Genomic DNA, 13,393 nt, shown 5'->3' with positions numbered 1-13,393 from the left:
AGGGGTTGAGGTTCCCCATCCCAGCACTCCTTCTAACTACCTAATAAGCCCGCAGTCCCAGGTGATCCCGGACTCCCCTACGTCTGTTGGCTGTGTAGGTGTATGTCAGGGGTTCCCCTGTGGGGGATGTGGGTGAGGGGTTGAGTCTTCTAGTCCCTGTTTTGTCTGCTTATTCTTGAGTCTGCCGTCTCGCTCTCTATAAGGCGGTGGTGTCATGTAGCCTAGCATGTATGATGGTGTTTGAGTCCCTATGTGAGGTGGTTGTAAGATAGAAGATGTATGCCTGCATTCTCCTTTCTCTGGGGCTTCTCAATCTATCGGTAACCTGGTCAATCCCCTCTTCCCACATCAATATGAGCGTTAATGTACAACATGGGGCATAAACTTGCGTGTCTGGCCGGATACGGGGTGGGCACCGCAATCTGTCCCATGCCCTGTCAGCGATGGTGTATGCAGAGGGACACAGGCTCTCTTAGTTCTTATAGCAGGTGCTGTCTTTGCGCAAATAGCAGTTGGCGAAGTCCGTTTAAATATGTAATTTTTCATCAGTTCTACTGTCTTCCTTGCGTCGTATCACAGCTGGTTCGTCGTCCCGTCCCTTCTATCCATCGCCGTCAATTCAGCTGATTATCTCCTTTTTGGTTTGTTTTATCCCCCGTTATGGCTGTCGAGTATCCGTGCGTCCATTGTCACCTGTTACTTTTTCCTTTTCTTTGTGCATCAGTTTATATTTACATTGTTTGCTTTATTTTCACCTCAGTGGTTCTTCACTTTTTATTATTTAGCGTTTTTTGTTGTTGGTGTGTTATTTTTTTATTTTTTTATATTTTATGTTATTTTTTTGTTGTATTTTATCGTTTGTTCTTGGGACTTCATTGTCTTTGTCTACCTTTTCTCTTTTGTTTCCTAGTTTGGTAGTCTTGAATGTCATTGTCAGTTGGTGTGTCGCTTGATATTATTGGTTGTTTCTTGTAGTTTGTGTGGACTAGGAACTGTAGTTTTTCGTTGTTTGTAGAGTGGTTGCCGTTCATTGGGAAGAGGGTCAGTTCGCGTCTTTTAAGGTGCATTACCGTCCAGCGCTGCACCATCTCTGGGTATCAGACCTAATGCTTGGGTGCCCCTTTGGGGGAGGTGGAAGTCTATTGGGACCTCAATGCCTATATCTCGAAGGAAGGCCTTGGGGTCCGTTGTGGGCAGTAGCACGGTCGGCCTTGGACAATTAAACCTGAGCATTTTAAAAGGATGTCCCCAGGTGAAATTAAGGCCTTTGGCTCTAACGAGATCTGCAATGGGTTTCCACTCCCTTCGTCTGGCTAGCGTGGTTGGCGTTATGTCTTGGTATAAGTGTAATGTGGAGCCTTCGAAAGAGTAGGTATGGTAGGTATGATCACATCCCTTGGTGGGCCATTAGGGGGTCCTCGGGCTCTCAGCGCTCTATATGCCCTGTCTATGGTCCATAGGTGGTCAGGTATAGCCGGCAGTTGTTCCTTGAACAGACCTGTAAGTACCCTCTGGATGTCTATGTCTTTGACCCTTTCTGTCAGGCCTTTGATTCTCAGGTTGTTTCTGCGCGACCTGTTGGAAGCGTCTTCAATTTCTGCCTCCAGTTCAGCTACTTTTGTCATTAGGGTGTTGGTGGCAGAGGCTGTTTCGTTGTGGGCCGTCACCACGTGGTCCATCCTCCACTCCAGTGCCTCTGTACGTTGCCCCACTGTCTGTATTTCAGCCTTTACCTCGCGTGCCGATCTTTCGATTTCTCCAGCCAGGTAATGTTTCACCTCGGCAAGCGAGTGCAGGATGTCAGTAGTGGTTGCCTGTTGTGGCAGGGCGGTCCGGTCTCTGGTACCCGGGGAGCCCGGAGAGTCCACGCTCACGTGGCCGTTGCCATCTTTAGACGTTTGCGGTCTGTGCGTTGTGAGGAGGTCGGCCACGGATGGGGTGCTTTCCCTCGGTTTCTTACCGTGTTTTTTATGTTGTGCCATTTCCGGCCCCTTCCCTCTTGTACCGCGAGTAGTTTTGGGGCTTTAGTTCGGGTATTTTGCGTCTGGCGTGGCGTTTCGGACCGTGCAGGGTGCGGAGCTCTCTGCCTAAGCAGCCATCTCTCTCGGCAGTCAAGCCACCCGGAATCACTTGAGTTTTTATTAACCTGGAAATCCAAGAATTTCGCCAAATAGAACTTGATTCTTAAATATGTAAATATCTCCTTGTTATCAATCCCGAACTCTATTTGTAGCTGGTTGAATGGCTTGATTTCCTTTCTATCTATAATCTCTTGAATGTTCTTAATTCCCTTCTGTAACCATCCGCTCATATTAATATCCTCAATATTCCCCTTAATCACCTCTATGGGTAGGAATGGAAACAGTCTGTATTCTATTTTAAAGTCTTTCTTGATTTTATTCCAGTGTCTCAAAATACTGTCAATAATAATTGAATTTCCTGGACATACTGGTTTGGTCTTATTTTTCTCCTTTCTTGTTGCCCAAAATAGGGCGGACAGACTGTCTGTCTCTACTAATGATTGCTCTATTTGGTACCAGGCTTGATCTTTTTTTTTTTTTTTATTACCGTATATACTCGAGTATAAGCCGACCCGAATATAAGCCGAGGCCCCTAATTTTACCCCCCCAAAATGGGAAAACTTATTGACTCGAGTATAAGACTAGGGTGGAAAATGCAGCAGCTACTGGTAAATTTCTAAATAAAATTAGATCCTAAAAAAGTTATATTAACTGAATATTTATTTACAGTGTGTGTATATAATGAATGCAGTGTGTGTGTGTGTGTGTGTGTATGAATGCAGTGTGTATATGAATGCTGTGTGTGTATGCAGTGTGTGTATGCAGTGTGTGTATGAATGCAGTGTGTATATAATGAATGGAGTGCAGTATGTGTATAATGAATGCAGTGCAGTGTGTGTATGAGTGCAGTGTGTATGCAGTGTGTATATAATGAATGCAGTGTGTGAGTGCAGTGTGTATATAATGAATGCAGTACAGTGTGAATGCAGTGCAGTGTGAATGCAGTGTGTATGTATGAGTGCAGTGTGTATGTATGAATGCAGTGTGTATGAGTACAGTGTGTATATAATGAATGGAGTGCAGTGTGTGTATGAGTGCAGTGTGTGTGTATGAGTGCAGTGTGTATATAATGAATGCAGTGCAGTGTGTATATGAGTGCAGTGTGTGAGTGCAGTGTGTATATAATGAATGCAGTGCAGTGTGTGTATGAGTGCAGTGTGAATGCAGTGTGTATGTATGAGTGCAGTGTGTATATAATGAATGGAGTGCAGTGTGTGTATATGAGTGCAGTGTGTGTATAATGAATGCAGTGCAGTGTGTGTATGAGTGCAGTGTGTATGCAGTGTGTATATAATGAATGCAGTGTGTGAGTGCAGTGTGTATATAATGAATGCAGTGCAGTGTGAATGCAGTGCAGTGTGAATGCAGTGCAGTGTGAATGCAGTGTGTATGTATGAGTGCAGTGTGTATGTATGAATGCAGTGTGTATGAATGCAGTGTGTATATAATGAATGCAGTGCAGTGTGTGCATGAGTGCAGTGTGAATGCAGTGTGTATGTATGAGTGCAGTGTGTATATAATGAATGGAGTGCAGTGTGTGTATATGAGTGCAGTGTGTGTATAATGAATGCAGTGCAGTGTGTGTATGAATGCAGTGTGTATATGAATGCTGTGTGTGTATGCAGTGTGTGTATGCAGTGTGTGTATGAATGCAGTGTGTATATAATGAATGGAGTGCAGTGTGTGTATATGAGTGCAGTGTGTGTATATGAGTGCAGTGTGTGTATAATGAATGCAGTGCAGTGTGTGTATGAGTGCAGTGTGTATGCAGTGTGTATATAATGAATGCAGTGTGTGAGTGCAGTGTGTATATAATGAATGCAGTGCAGTGTGAATGCAGTGTGTATGTATGAGTGCAGTGTGTATGTATGAATGCAGTGTGTATGAATGCAGTGTGTATATAATGAATGGAGTGCAGTGTGTGTATGAGTGCAGTGTGTGTGCATGAGTGCAGTGTGTATATAATGAATGCAGTGCAGTGTGTGTATATGAGTGCAGTGTGTGAGTGCAGTGTGTATATAATGAATGCAGTGCAGTGTGTGTATGAGTGCAGTGTGAATGCAGTGTGTATATATGAGTGCAGTGTGTATAAAATGAATGGAGTGCAGTGTGTGTATATGAGTGCAGTGTGTGTATAATGAATGCAGTGCAGTGTGTATGCAGTGTGTATATAATGAATGCAGTGTGTGAGTGCAGTGTGTATATAATGAATGCAGTGCAGTGTGAATGCAGTGCAGTGTGAATGCAGTGTGTATGTATGAGTGCAGTGTGTGTGTGTATGAATGCAGTGTGTGTATGAATGCAGTGTGTATATAATGAATGGAGTGCAGTGTGTGTATATGAGTGCAGTGTGTGAGTGCAGTGTGTATATAATGAATGCAGTGCAGTGTGTGTATGAGTGCAGTGTGAATGCAGTGTGTATGTATGAGTGCAGTGTGTATGTATGAGTGCAGTGTGTATGTATAAATGCAGTGTGTATGCAGTGTGTGTATGAATGCAGTGTGTGTATATAATGAATGCAGTGCAGTGTGTGTATGAGTGTGTGTATGAATGCAGTGTGTGTGTGTGTGAGTGCAGTGTGTGTGTGTGTGTGTGAGTGCAGAGCATTGGTGGGGGTGGGCATTTTATTAATTATTATTATTATTTAATTATTATTGTAATATATATATTTTTTTATGTTATTATTTTTTTTATTATTATTTTTTTATTTTATTATTATTTTTTTTATTTATTTTTTCGTCCCCCCTCCCTGCTTGTTAGCTGGCCAGGGAGGGGGGCTCTCACTCCCCGGTGGTCCAGTGGATGGGCTGTAGGAGGGGGGCTGTCAGGAAGCTGTAACTTACCTTCACCGCAGCTCCTGTAAGCTCCCTTCTCTCTCCTCCGTCCGTGCAGCTCCCAGGTCAGCTCCCTCTGCAACTCTCGTGGCCGCGCGGAGCGTTGCCACGGTAACCCGTGGCAACGCTCTGACCCCGCGGCTCTCGCGAGAGTTGCAGAGGAAGCTGACCTGGGAGCTGCACGGACAGAGGAGAGAGAAGGGAGCTGACAGGAGCTGCGGTGAAGGTAAGTTACAGCTTCCTGACAGCCCCCAGTCCTTGTCTGTATTATGGCAATGAAAATTGCCATAATACAGACAACTGACTCGAGTATAAGACGAGTGAGTGTTTTTCAGCACAAAAAATGTGCTGAAAAACTCGTCTTATACTCGAGTATATACGGTATTTAAGTTTTTATTATTTTTCATAATAATCACAAATAGCAGTCGTGAAATTAGAAAATGTAAACAGTACATACAGAGATACTTTGAATGGAGAATTCGGAGTTGAACAATTCTGTACAATGTGTTTAGCGATTTCTCTAAACAACGGTTTGGTCAGATTAGTTTAAACAAAGTTACAGGTTAAGTATCAAAGCTTGGTATAAAACATTATATATCTTAATATGGAAATCATTAGAGCGGTTGTACAGTTAAGTAAGATGCCTGTTAGTACTGGTGAGGTCGTAGAAGTATAATTTACTTTACTTATCCTACAACATATTTTCAAACTTTATAATCTATAATCGTATCATCAAGTCCTAAGTCGCCTCTATAAAAGAGACTGTTGTCAATAACATACGTTTAGGTTCGTTATTGTCCTTGTTTGTTTCACATTGCGCTCCCAGTTGCCCGCGGACAGTGCCAGGACCGCTCCTCCCCTAATTATCGCCCGGTTATTGTGAAAATGGTATAGTTGATTGTCTAGTGTGATCCCAATCCTGTGAAAGTATTCCACGGAGCCCCAATCTTGGTATATTTCGTATAGTTCCCTACTTTAGCATGTGTTATTCCTTCCAATTGTTTTGTGTCCTCTACCCTCTGAATCCACTCCCTGAGCGAGGGGGGATTTGGCTTTTTCCAGTGTTTGGGAATTAGTTGCGTGGCGGCCATGACTAATTGGCGGAAAAGGGCAGTTTGCATTTTTGAAAAGCCCTGAGGAGGCATGAGAAAGATGTATTGATCTGGGGCTAGCAGGCTTGATCTTTTTGATCTGTAATTAAAGTATTAACAGCATGTGCCAACATACAGGCATTGTGATATTCTATTATATTTGGGGCGGCAAGAACCCCATCTTTTTTTTTTTAGATAACAAATGTAAACTTATTCTGTTTTTTTTCCCCTTCCAAATGAATTTAGAGAAAGCTGACTGTATCATTTTTAACCAGGGAATTGGGACTTGTATTGGTAGCATTCTAAAAAGATAATTCCATTTCGGCAGAATGTATGAGCGAATAGTGTTTATACGCCCTATCCAGGAAATCTCCCTGCTAGCCCATTCTTTGAAAGTCTTATTTGTATATTTTATGAGGGGGAGAAAATTAACCTCTATAACTTTTTTAACATTTCTTGGTATTTTAATACCAAGGAACATAGTATTGTCCTTTTCCCAGACAAAATCATAAGATATTTTAATAAAATGCTTATCTTTACTAGATACATTAGTTGTCATTATTGTAGTCTTATTAGTATTTAATTAATAATTTGAGTATTCACTATACTGACCTAGTATCTTTATCAATTCCGACAGCGAGGATCTAGGATCTAGGACGTCGTCAGCATATAAGTTGATCTTGTGTTCTACTTTATTTAACCTGAGTCCATTAATCTTCCCATTTTGCCTTATATCTTCCGCCAGGGGCTAGATGGTTAAAACATAAAGCAAAGGGGACAGGGGTAGCCCTGCCTAGTGCCATTCGTGATATTAAACCAGTCTGCATCTATTCCTGGACCTACCGTCCTTGCTGAAGGTATAGTATATAACGCCATAATGGCGTTATAGACTTCCCCCACTATGCCATATGACTTCAATGCATTCCCCAGGAAATCCCATCTGACCCTGTCAAAAGCTTTCTCAGCATCCAATGACAGGGTCAGAAGGGAAACATTCTTCCTCGATGCAGCATCATGAACATCCAATATCCTTCTGAGACCACCTGAAGCTGCTCTGCCAGGAATAAATCCGGCCTGGTCCTGGTGTATCAGGGCGGGAATACAAATTTTTAAGCGGTCTGCTATGATCGAGGCATAGATCTTTACATCTCCGTTGAGGAGAGATATAGGGCGGTAATTCACCAATTTAGCTGGATCTTTGTCCGGCTTCAAGATTGGGACACTATTTGCTTGAAGCATCTCTTTAGGAAATATACGATTTACCACTATATCATTAATTATCTCTCAAGACGGACTGAGAGAGTATCTCTGAATATCTTATAGAATTTATTTGAATAACCGTCCGGGCCAGGGGCTTTTTTAATCTGTAACTTATTTATTGCTACTTTAATGTCATCAGAAATGATCAGTTTATTTATTTCCATAAGTTGTTCTCTAGTTATTTTTGGCATTTTTTTTTTAAATATTCTGATGAGGGAAGTTGTTGACCCACAGATTCTAAGTTATATAATCTGCTATAATAGTCATTAAAGGCTGACCCAATTTTCTTTGGGTACAAAAGCGTTTACTTTTCGGTCTCAATTTTATGAATCCTCCTCAGTTGTTTTTTTATTTTTCAATTTATTTGTGAGCAACCTATCTGCCCTGTTACTATTATAGTACCAATTTATCTTTAAGGATTGTAAATTTCTATTTTTCTCCTCAAATAATAATTCATTTATACTATTTTGCGTTAATACATTTTTTTGTACTTATCTCCTGGGTTGGTGAGGCTTTATTTTCATTGGATAATTTATAAAAAATCAACATAGAGATCCATCAGGGATTTACCCTTTTTTTTTTATCAATTGTACCCAAATTAATTAGATAGCCTCTTATAACACATTTATATGCGTTCCATATTACTGGGAGTGAGACTTCTCCACCCTCATATTCCTGAAAAAACCTTTCTGTCATCTCCTCAATATATTCTCTATTTTCTTTTGTAGAAAGGATGTTATCATTTAATCTCGAGTTTGTTCTTCTAACACTATTGTTCTCTATGTCCAACTCCAAAATTATAGCATTATGGTCGGACCATGAAACTTCATCTATAAGAGCTTTTTTAGTACAATTGGCCAAACCATCATTACTCAAGAATAAGTCAATTCTTGAATATGAAAAATAGGTTCTGGAGAAACATGTAAAATCCCTCTCCATTGGATAAAACACACGCCATATATCCATTAATCCATATTTCCTGAGTATCTTTTGAAATTGAACTGCCTGCAAAATTGCAGCTTTATTTGACCCAGCAGTATTTAATGTTTTTCTGTCTAAACTAGCATCCAGAATTCGATTGAAATCCCCCATTAGAAGTAATTTGCCCTGTTTTATTTTTTCAACTTTATCTAAAAGATCACAGAAATACTTATTGGAAGGATTATTAGGTGCATAAACATTAACTAAAGTATAAATTTCTGTTTGAATTTTGATTATCAGTACTATAACTCTGGCTTCCTCATCTGTTTCTTGATAAATGATTTTAGCAACTATATCGTCACTTATCAGAATAGCCACCCCTCTCTTCCTCTGCTTTTCTAATGAGGCGGATACTACTATTGAAAACCTTTGTGGGACAAATCTTAAACTGTCCTCTGTTCTCCAATGCATCTCTTGTAAAAATATAATTTAAGCTTTTTCTCTCTTGATATAGTCAAACAAAATCGCTCTCTTACAAGGAGAATTTAGGCCATGAGAATTTAACGATATAATTTTAACCATTACAATTTTTCATCCTCGTGTCAATCGATATAAAAATTTTATCATACTTCAAATAAATTAAATTACGAATAATTCTCCAAAATCCAGAATCCATTATCCATAATCTTGATGGACTTGTTTTGTAAATTTCTTCCTGGTCTGAATTTGACACACTACCACACCAATCATGCACCATCCCCTCATATATGATGGTCATTCATACAAATAACCCTAAGTCCTAAACTCCGGGTATAGATCCCAAAGGGGAGAAACCCCTAATTGGGATCTTGTCCTCATCAGGATGACTCCTAGATAAGGAAAAAAGAAAAAGCTGAGCTATGACCATCCCACATTATTGAATTATTGCTTCACCTTCTAAATTGCTACAACAATATCTAGAAACCTCCCCACTACAAGCAAAGTTACCAAAACCTTTTACTCTTCAAAATTTGAAATCCCGACTGTAAAACAATCCTATAAAACCCTATAATCTCACAATTATTTGGAGTCCCATCCCATCTTTACCACCAAACCTTGCATTAGAACTATTAATGGGGTTACCTTTATATGATACTAATTCTTTTTACCCATGTGATTCAAATTTATCAACTTGTGCGAGTGTAATATATATCAGTTTTCCATTAATTTTTTACAAGTGCTACACAATTTTGAAAAGGGGTGCACTACCCTAATAAATTTAAAATTAACCCAATGGTACATAAATACAACTACCATTAATTATTTTTCCTTGTATTCCTCTTGGTGCTTTACCTAACAGCAAAAATTTGTCTCGCCAATCCAACTTGCTACTGTATAACGTGATTCTAGCCCCTATCGTGTTAACATGAAATATACTCTATTTTTGTCCTTATCTCCATCTTATGTCCTTACCTCCATTCCTTGCTATCTTACCCCAAAATCCATCATTATATTCAAACAAGCCATATTTTGTACCTTTTGAAAGAAAAACACACCCTTTGTACTCAGTGCATTCCGTAAATGTTAAAACTAAACCCTTAATTTACTATCTCTTCTTTTCACCCCCCCCCCCCAAAAAAAAACAGGAGTTATCGGTTAACACCTTCACCTATTTCCTTGTATTTATATAAGTGAGTCAGTCTCCACACGAGGCAGAAAAATCTCATTACATAGCTAAAAAAACATGCAAAATTAAACCTTATTTTCCAACCAATTTGTGATCTTCTTAAGTGAAACAAGTGTATACGTAAGCCCAACCTTCACCGGTATTTCAAATTATTTTCCCTAAAGCGAAGAGTAGCCAGAATCCAACATTTAGTTAAAAAAGCAATATTATATACGCTAAAAGAACAAAAAAAAGAACAAAAAAAAAACACTTCCTGTGTGCTCTGTGTTCTCTTTAAATATCAAATTGAGACCCTTAAAGTGCTATTTCTGCATTTTCCCAAAGGAGCCTGGAATTAATAGTTAAAATATTAAACCTATTCCATTTAAAATATAATAATGAATCAATCTGAATACGAAACAGGAGATATCACCTTACGTATTCCAATTCTATCCATTATTAAACCATATTTTCCAACCAATTTGTAACCTTTTTGAGTGAATCAAATGTGTGCATAATCCAATCTTTAGTAACTATAAGTTTGGTTGGGAAGCCCCACCGGTATTTTAAATTATTTTCCCTTAAGCGCAAAGTAGCTGGCAGGAATTGTTTCCTTGCTTTTCTTGTCTGGAAAGACAAATCCGGGAAGACCTTTATAGCATTAAATTTTCCTTGATCTCTTTCCATTTGTCTTGCCGCTTTTAGAATTTTTTCTCTAAAAGAATAGGAGTGACAAGCAATGATTTTGTCTCTTGGGAGGTCAGCTGGGAGTGTTCTTGGTTTGTATAGTCGATGTGTTCTTTCAAGAAAGTCCACTTTATCATCAATATTTATTTTAAGAGCTTTAAAAAACTCAGAGAGGTAAGTTGCCAAATTATCTTGTGAGATGGATTCAGGGATGTTTCTTATTCTCAAGTTATTTCTTCTGCCTCTGTCTTCTATATTTATGGTTCTCTCTTTAAGATCATTTATCTTCGTTTGTTGTTTCTCAATAATCTCACTTTGCTTCTGTAAAATAAATTCTAGATTTTCTATTTTTTGTTCGTTGACTTTGACTTTTTGTCCGATCTCCAATATATATTTCTTTAAAGCGGCAAAGCTCCCCTGCATTTCTATTTTTATTTGTTCCAACTGTAGATCTAAACATTCTTTTAAGTGCACTGGGGTGATCATTTGTCGTTCATCTGAGCGTTCCTTTACCTCAGTATCGCTGTAATCTCCAGTTTCCCTACTTAAGGCGGTTTTATTTGGAGTTGATATCTGAGAGATTTCTAAGGTGCTTTTATCTGCTGGGGCATTAAAAAAATGTGAAAGTCTCTTTTCCTGTTTATCTTTTTTTTCCCGGTCTTTTTTGGGGGGAGGTTTCAAATCCTGCCTTTGATCAGCTGTTTTCCTTGTTGCCATTTTTCGGGTCTGATTTCCCTCTATTTTCTAACACTAATTTTATTGGGGAGCTACATTTAGCAGAAATGCCCTATCAGACGTTTTCAAGTTTTTATCACTTTTAAGGAGGTGTTAAATTCTTTAGCTGTTTCCTTCTTATTTATTTTCCTCCTTTCTTGCTATCCTTCTTTCTCCATCTTTACTCAATTCTGTTTGTACACCGCTTGGCTTCTCCGCTTACAGCTTCTCCACTTCAGTACTTTCAGAGCTGATTATTGAGCAGTATGTGTCTATATTTTTTTTCCTTTTAATATATATATTTTTTTTTTCCTGTTTTTTCTCTTCTTTTCTTTTTTTTTCTTTCCCCCCCTTTTTTTTAATTTTTAAGAGATTGTCCTTTAATTTTTTTTTTCAACTTCTTCCCTTCAATACCTTCAATACATTCAGGGCTGGTTGTTAAACGAAGATTTTTTTTTTTTCTTTTTCCTTTTTCCTTTTTTTTTTTCCTTTTCTTTTCTTTCTTTTTTAATTTTCTTTTTGAGACTGTCCTTTAGCGTTTGCAACTGCTTCAATTTTAACTCATTCAGAAATGGATATTAAACAGTTTTTTTTCCTCCCCCCTTTAAACCATGCTTTTTAAATGCCTTATTTAGTTTGGTATTGTCAGTTTCCCAGCCTGCTGCTCTGGCGCTCACCTCCTTCCTGGGTATATGCTTTCAATCTGCCCACAGCTGTACCAAAGAACGCTTCACCTCAGGGAGTTTAGAAGACTTAGCGACGGCTGTCTCTCCTAGCTGCCGGTGTGGGTCCGGCCAGCATAATCGTGGGAGCAGACACTCGCCTACTCAAGCGGGCGGCGACTCCTTCTTTCCCGCGTGGGACTCCAGCTCAGCTCTGTACGGCGGCCTGTACGCTACGCTCCCTGCGTGACGTCACATTGTCACCCCCCCGGCTGTATTTGTAATGTTGTTAAGAGAGCAAAGCAGGAAGGGTAATTGGATGTACTTGTCCATCTAGGGACAAATGATTTGGCTTGCAATGAGGTTTTAGAGGTAAAGGAAGTTTTTAGTGTTTTTGCAATGATATAAAGCAGGTTGCTTCCACACTGTCATTCTCTGAAGTTCTGCCTGTGCATAACACTCAGAATGACAGGCAGCTGCATATTAGGGACTTGTGGCTTGGTGAATGGTGTTGGGAGCAAGGATTTGGCTTTATTTCTCATGGTAACTCTGTTTAGAATGGAAATAAACTGTACAAAAAAATATGGTTTGAGACTTTCTCGAAAGGAAACAAATGTTTTCAGTGAGCAGTTCAGAGGTTTTGCCAGGATGTATTTAAACTATATGGGGGGGTGAGGGGGGGGGGGGGCAAGTGTGATAAAACATCAATCCAATTGCTCCCCAAAACAAGGACAGAAGGTGCCTGTAGCAAATGTGTTAAAAAAAATGATAAACTTAGAGTCATGTCTACAAATGCTCACAGTTTAGGGAATAAGATCCATGAACTTGTGGCAACAATGACAACTGATAATGTAGATTTAGTGGCTGTTCCTGAGACATGGTATAATGAGAAAAATGACTGGACATAGCAATACCAGGGTACTCTTTATATAGAAAAGACAGGGAAGGCAAGAAAGGGGGAGAGGTGGTCTGTTTGTGAAGGATAGCATAAAATCTAGCATAATAAAAGTTAGTGAGGCGAACATAGAGTTCGTTTGGGTTACGTTAGAATTTGGTAATCACACAATAACTCATGTAGGTATGATTTATAGGCCCGCAGGACAAATAGAAGAGTTAAATAATCTACCAGTTGAGGAAATGAAGGTGGAAGTTATCCTTAAGGGTGACTTTAATCTTCCTGATGTGAATTGGAAAACCAAAAAAGCTGCTTGTGCCAGGAGCAGACATATTCTAAACTCCTCCCCAGGATTGTCTCCAAAACAAGTCGTTGAGGAGCCAACTCATAAAGATGCCATACTAGATTTAGTGTTAACAGATGGAGATTTGGTATCGGATATTACTGTAGGTGAAAGTTTAGGATCCAGTGATCATCAGTCAGTGTGGTTTAATATAAGAACAGTGACTGAGTGACACCACACTAAAAACAAACGTTTTACACTTTAGAAAAACTGACTCTAAAATTAGAATATGTGTAAAGGAGTCATTATCAGACTGGAGC

Source organism: Pelobates fuscus, chromosome 4 (genome assembly GCF_036172605.1).
Source record: "Pelobates fuscus isolate aPelFus1 chromosome 4, aPelFus1.pri, whole genome shotgun sequence".
Classification (NCBI taxonomy): Eukaryota; Metazoa; Chordata; class Amphibia; order Anura; family Pelobatidae; genus Pelobates; species Pelobates fuscus.
Note: the sequence above shows the minus strand (reverse complement) of the source record.